Raw genomic sequence first — 7,637 nt, forward strand, 5'->3', positions numbered from 1 at the left:
AATGTTAAATTTTGAATGACTTGTACAAGGAATAAGATTTTGTATGAATTTATTGATTAATATTAAGGGTTGTGATAAAGAGAGCTCTACAAGAAATTATCAAGTTGATTCTACTTACAAGGATATTGGCTGAGTTCTTCTAGTTTGTCAGTTAGAATTAATTCTTTTAAAAAAAAAAGATTGATTTAAAAATTATCTAAATGATTGTAAGGTAAATCTAAGGTTAACTCCAATTGATTCTAGACATGTTGGATTCTGGAAGAGTGATGAAGCTTATACAATGATTTCAAACATAGGAAGTGGATCAAGATTTAATTTTTATATGCTATATCCAAAGGTAGTAAAGATAAAGAAACTTAAAATTTTACCCTAAGTCTTATATGAAATTTGAAGGTTGGATCTATCCTGGATTGATCTAACATATAAGGATATTTTTATCTTTGATAAACTTATGTAATTTGATAAATTAAGATCAGAGTGCGCAGCAGAAGCATGGTGGATTAAATTGATTAGAAATATTAATCTTTTAAATTAAAAGATATTACGATGAAATATATTAGTTGCAAATAAGGAAAAATTTTATTGATAATGAAAGGATGCTATAAATTTTGATCTAATCTGATCATAGTCGGATAATTTTTGTCAGTAGGTTGCTTCATTGTAGATAATATCAAGAAATTCTAGATATCTCAAGTTTATTAGCAGCTTGATAGTTCTGATATTAGTTCAAACTTAGAATGTCCTGACATAGATCTCATAGTTTTTTTAAAATTTAATATTGTTACTTGGACTGATATAGAAGATTGAGGTTTTTTTAAAATGAGAGTCTACATATAAAATTTGTTGGAAGGTCAAGAGAAGAAAAAAATTGATGATTGTGAAGAGTGCCCGATGTTTGACCTTTATTTATTTTTCTATCAAGGATAGCCTGAGATAATTATAAATTTCGAGTGTAATGTATTAGATAAATAACGGTGATATATTAATACAAGTCCAAAATGTTACAGTTCTTCAAAAAGTTGAGAAATCAATAAGAAGGGATGAGTTGGAGATTTCAAATAATTTTTGTTATAACAAGATCATGAGAAATAAATAATATATAAGACATTATCGTAAGCTTGAGAATGACATGAAGAGTGTCTATTTTGAAATATGTATCTCGAACGACATAACTTAATTTCGAGGATGAAATTATTTGAAGGGGAGAGAATGTAACACCCCGGCCCATTTGGACCCTGGATCAAGCCCAAAACCCAAAGCCCATACAAAAAAAAAAACAGAACGGGAAGAAGACTCCCGAGTCTTCTTCTCCGATGAATCTCGGATGGAAAGGGAGTCCTAGGATCACCAGAGCCCTAGGGACCTCTATAAATAAGCCTCTCCCTTTCTCAAGACCCTCCACCGGTGATCTTCGAGCCCGATTCCTCTCCTTTTCTCCGTAGAAGCCGCGGCAACCTCTTCCCATGCTCATCGAAAATTAGAGCCGGTGACGCTGCTGAAGCATGAGGTAAACCCATCTTCTCTTTCCCTTCTTCCTTTCCCTCCCTTCCACGGTGTGGTGCACCCTTGCCGGCCGTCGAACTCGTCGAAAAAATCCATGAAAAAATGGAACCCCTGTTTTGCTCTGTTTCGGCCAGACCCTTTCCTCTTTTTTTCGACCACCGACGCCGTCGGTTGCGGCGTCTCATCCCTAGGATAGGATTCTCATCTCTCTATCCCTATTCCCTGAAGGTCTTGGCCGTCGGTGACCGGCCAATGATCGAAAAATAAAAAAAAAGGGGCGGATCCCTTGTTTCTCAAATTCTTTAAATCTCCTGCCGGTCGAACCTCATCGTCGGCCATCCTTGGCTCCACCACCATCTCCACCTGCTGCCGGACATTCGGCCATGCTGCCATCCCTCGCTGGAGCCAAGCTGGAGCCCCCTCGTCCGTCCCCTGTTCGGCCCAAGGGAGGTCGTGGGAAGAAGAAGGAAAAGAAAAAAAAAAGAAAAAAGAAGAAGGAAAAGAAAAAAAAAGGAAAAGAAAAGAAAAGAAAAAGAAAAAGAGAAAGAGAAAAAGAAAAATAGAAAAAAAAAAGAGAGAATTTTTTCTCTCCTCTCTCTCCTTTCATTTCCTCTCTCCTCTCTCCTCTCTCTACCTTCTCTCTCTAGATTCTCTCTCTAGACCTTTTTCTCTTTTTATGAATTTTATCTCTCTAAGGCTTTCTACTCTTTCTCTGATTGCATCACAGACCCTAGGATAAATTTGAAATAAAAATATGATGATCTGAGATTGCTCCGAAATTCGTGCAGTAGATTAGATTTCGATCCGATCTTTATTTGAAATTGATAACATCAATCATGGTTAATCCATATTGAGTCACCCTGATATGACCTCTGATGATCTCGACCATGATTGCCTTATCGAAAGGATACAAAAATTCTCTCTCCATTTTCTCTCTCTACTTTCTCTCTCTAGAATTTTTTCTCTCTTCATGAATTTTCTCTCTCTAGAAGTCTTATGGATCAGTGGAGGATCCAGATACTTTGATAAATCCTAATTTTGATTAATCCTAAGAGAGGTCCTCGATTTGTGTTATTAGGATCGATTATCGATAATTTTTCTATATGTGATTTTTATATTTGATCCGGATCATGAAGAGATACGATTGTCTGCATAAGATATCGAGTGAAATATCTTGTTAGAGAAATTCATAAATCAAAGAAGAGTATTAATTTCTATGTTTGGATCAATTACCGGTAAATATAAGAATCCCTGTACATGATCATCATTATAATATTATTTTATCATTGGTTTTATCTCATTGATTTTGCATCGTTGGATTTGAGATCGATGAATTTGTTATATCTGAGACACTTATTTATTTATGTGATTTTGAGCATGAGTATGTTATATCAATACATATGTATCAGCGATTGATGGCATGATTATATGGGTATGACATATTTATTACACTGCAAAATTTGAATTGATTAATGAAGTCAAATATTATAATTTTATGAAAATGAAAAGAAAGAGAAATATGGTTTGGACTGGCTTTGTCATGTGGAATAGCCTGCCAGGAGCTTATGCCTGGGACAGCCCCCACAGGCTTATGTGTCGAAGAATCTGATCCGAGAAAGATCATGAATGATTTGATCCGAGAAAGATCATGGCCACTTTGATTCGAAAAAGATCATGAATATTTCGATCCGAGGAAGATCACAAAAATCGATCCGAATAAAAGATCGTCGCATGATCCTGGTAGTCCAAAGCCAAAATCAAAAAGAAAAGGATTAAAGATGATGTGATAATAGAAGAAAATGGAAAGATAAGACATGAAACAATCGTTGAATAAAATTGTTTCACTTATTTAACATATGATGATGCATCTCTTTTGATAAAATAGATAATCTATAAATGTTTGCAGTATTCTGGACAGTGAACATCGACTTTTATGTGTTATTGCTTATCTTTATTTTCAGATTATATTATTATATTGGTGTGATATGAAAATTTTTACTGGACTGTAAAGCTCACACCCCTTTATCTTTCTTTTCTTCTCAGAGTTACAAGATGTCTATGGTTAGCTATGGTATGGATTTGTGAGTGAGCGGATGCATAGATAGAGTACCATTGATACCTGATCAGAAGATTGAAGGAATATTAATTGTAATTATGTAAATTTTATAAATTATTATTAAAATTAAATATTATGGTTGATAAGATTGTAATGATTTAATTTGGCCTTGCATATTCTTTAGAGCTTGCTCTAAGGAGTGTGCGATCATCACGTATCCGATCCGGATATTGGGTTCGAAGTGTGACATGTATAATTCAATCTTATGTTTATGGTTTGTTTTTTTTTTTTATTCTGCTCCTAATCTTGAAAAACGGTGAGCATGAAAGAGAAACAGAATCCTTTTTTTATTTGTGGTGGATGCAAGAGCGGAGAGACATAGAAGATCTCTGCTTTGAAAGATTCTAGTGTAGAAGATGAAATGTAGTGTATCTGGGCATGATGATCTATTAATGTGGCTCTAAACCTTTCTCTCAATGTTTTTATTGAACCATATGCTGTTTGTGGATTGTTTAGTGTATAACTAGATACTATGATGCTACTTGATCAACATGTTGAAGATGTTCATATTTTTCATAGGTGCTGTCTTTGTTACCATGGTATGTTGTAATGTAGATAAATGTTGAGCGGCTTTTGGTTTTATGTTTAATCACCTATTTGGAGTATGAAATTCTCATACTTGTATTGTCCATATCTAGCATAGAATTTGTGGGGGGTGTGGTTCAATGCCACCGCAGCATATGCTATTAGCCCAAATGGGCTTTTTATCGTTCCTTTGGTCACATAATGTATTGGGCTAATCCACATGTTCGGTCGTTACTTTAGTTGTTGTGCAAGATCATCAAAGGTTGAGACTCATTTTGAGTTTAAAGTGTGCACGTGCCTTCAGCTGTGAACAGTAACATTTGTTTATTGGTTGTGGTTTTGCAATGATAACATTTGTTTCAAGTGGTGTGGCGTCCACTCCACAAATGGAAATCCCCTCAAAACTATGGAAATGGAAACCAATGGTATCTTTCAGTTTCATTGTTTGAACTTGAATCTCTTTCTTGGTTAGGTAATGAACAGCTTTGTGTTGCTTCTACTCCATTTTGTTGACGAGTTCGTTCAAAGACTAGGGTTATTTGTTGCGGCATCAATTCATCTTCAAAGCCTACAAAACCTTTACATTGGTTTTCATCAATTGACAATCTTTACTTCCAAAATGGATATAATATCGACCTTAACATTGATGGCCGATGCCATCATTTTATGAACATATTACACTGTGAGGTGGTATAAAATAACAAAAGTAGTAAATCAAAAAAATTCATGTCTTAAATTGGCGATTGTAAACAGTTATGGAAAGAAATTACTCATGACACAATCCAGTTTATCAAATGAAACAAATTAAAACCATATGAAATATGCTTACCCACACTCTAAAACTAAAGACAATCTATGATTATCTTTTTTTTTTTAAATTTACTTTTAAGGGGTGTTTGGTTCGCAACCGGAATCAAAATGAGAATGAGAATTGGAATGATTTGGAATCGGAATCGGAATCGGAATGACCAAATCTCCCGAAGTGTTTGGTTTGTGGCTGGAATCAAAATCGGAATCAAAATTAGAATAAAAATTTGAATCTATAGAGGAGAGTAGGGATTGAGTTTTATATACATTGAGCCATTCCCATTCCATTCTGAAATCGGAATTAGAATGGGACTCCTTCCAATCAAACAGTTGGAATGGGAGTCACCTATTTCAATTCCGATTTTAGACCCTCACTTCCTCAAACCAAACACCTCATTATTATTTTGAAAATCCATTCTATCATTTTTAATAATAACTCGAAGATGGAGACTCCATCCTACATTGCAATTTTTTGATACATGATTGTTGATTACAAAGGAAGAGATTGAAATCTGGGCTTGGGATCTTTTATCTCCTTTGGATTCTCTTATAAGCGTAAATGATTGCAACTGGAGTATTCAAGTGCCATTCCATGAAGCCAATGAGGCCTAGCCTTCTTGGCCACCATTTGTTTGGTGCACTACAAGTGGTGGATCAAAGTTCGATCTTGATGACAAAACATTGATCCTTACGCAGTGTGGACACGTTACCTGGCGAGCTGCGTCACATTAATTACTAATGATCGGAACTTGAACCACATTCACTGGCAGAGAGAATAATTGTTACAGTATATCAATAGTTTAATTGTAGTAATAATCGTTAGGCCGTTAATTCAGTTGAGTTAGTGGAAAGCTTAACTGGCATAGTTAGTTAGAGATTGTTAGTTTGTTAGTAAAGTCTGCTGACATGACTATGAGTTTGGTAGCTATTAATAATAACGTAATTTCTCCGACTATGAATTTGGTAGTTATTAATAATAACACAATTTCTTCCTTTCCTTCTTTTTGAATCTAACCAAACCCTAGCAAGAAAAATGAGGCGGACCTCGACCTCTTTTCGAGAGTTTATCCCGTCACGTGAGATATTATCCGTTCTAATCTATAATATTTTATCTTTTAAAAAATATCTCATATGAAAAAAAAAAATTTCTCTTTACAAGTGTGAGTTCCTCTTGACTCACAATCGATGTAAGATTATTGATGTCCTCCACATTATTAGAACCACAACAAAGTAAACTCAGACTCGTAAAAGAGAAAGAATGGCTAATTGTTGAAGCAACGCGCACCGGATTGGATCGATCTGGACTTGTGATCTAATATCTAATTTCTTTGAGACAAATCACCAAATACATTGCAGGCATAAATAAACAAAGACAAAGAACCAAGATTTACATGGTTCGGCACAAAAGACCTACATCCACGGGGAGGAGGAGCAATCCACTATATATCCGTCCCGAAATTTAGGTACAATATGAGGTATAAAATACCTTTTTTCGAAATCAACAAGAAGGCAACAAAATATCGAATAGAAGGAAACCAAGATCCAATAGGATCAACCAATCTCAGCCTCGACAATAGATCAAGATAAAACAATACTGAGATGAAGATACCTTCCTCAACCCTCGGCAAAAAATCAAGATGATACCTCCTTACCAGCTGTAGCAGCACAAGGTGTCTGTGAAACCGAGAAAGAAGAAGACAGGTAAATCACCAACTAAAGGCCAACAGAAGAAAGCCAGAAAGCAACCCGCACACGAGGCACAGCCGAGAGATCGGCCAGAGAACAGGCCAGCACCGAAGCACAAGCAAGAGAGATCGGCCAGAGAACAGAACCCACGCACAAGAGAGGCACAGGTTAGAGATCGGCCAGAGAACAGGACCCGTGCACAAGAGGCACAGGTGAGAGGTCGATCCGAGAACAGAACCCGCGCACAAGAGGCACAGGTTAGAAAAAATCCCGCACAAAAAACCCTAGAAAAATCTCCGCCCGATCTTACCTCCGTTCTTCCAAGAAAGGATGCCAGTGGCCTCCTTATAAAGGAAGAAAGCCTTCTTAAAAAATAGAGTTTGAGTCGATGTAGTATTCCCAAGTGTCACGAGAGACGGATATGATTTGGAGCCAAATATAACAATCCTCCTCCTTGCGACAAATATTGTACCTTTTATTTCAGATGAAAAAATTTATAACCTCCTCCTCACCACAAGCCCCGCAGGGCATTACCAAATGTTTATTCCAATCAAGTTCAGGAAATTCCTGAACTTAATTGCAGGGATTGGTTTAGTGAACATGTCAGCTGGATTATGGGCAGTATATATTTTCTGAAGTCTGACATCACCTTTCTCTACTAGATCTCTGATGAAGTGATATCTGACATCTACATGTTTTGTTCGTTCATGATACATCTGGTCTCTGGCAAGGTGCAAAGCACTCTGACTGTCACAATGAATGTCTAAACAATCCTGTTCGAGACCCAAATCCTGTACTAACCCTTTTAACCAAATAGCTTCCTTTGCTGCCTCTGTCAATGCCATATATTCTGCTTCAGTGGTAGATAAAGCAACTGTAGACTGCAAAGTAGCCTTCCAACTGACTGCACATCCTGAAAGAGTAAACACATATCCAGTCAAAGATCTTCTCCTGTCCAAGTCACAAGCATAATCTGAATCACAAAATCCTGTAACTATGC

This window comes from Elaeis guineensis, chromosome 4 (genome assembly GCF_000442705.2).
Source record: "Elaeis guineensis isolate ETL-2024a chromosome 4, EG11, whole genome shotgun sequence".
Taxonomy (NCBI): domain Eukaryota; kingdom Viridiplantae; phylum Streptophyta; class Magnoliopsida; order Arecales; family Arecaceae; genus Elaeis; species Elaeis guineensis.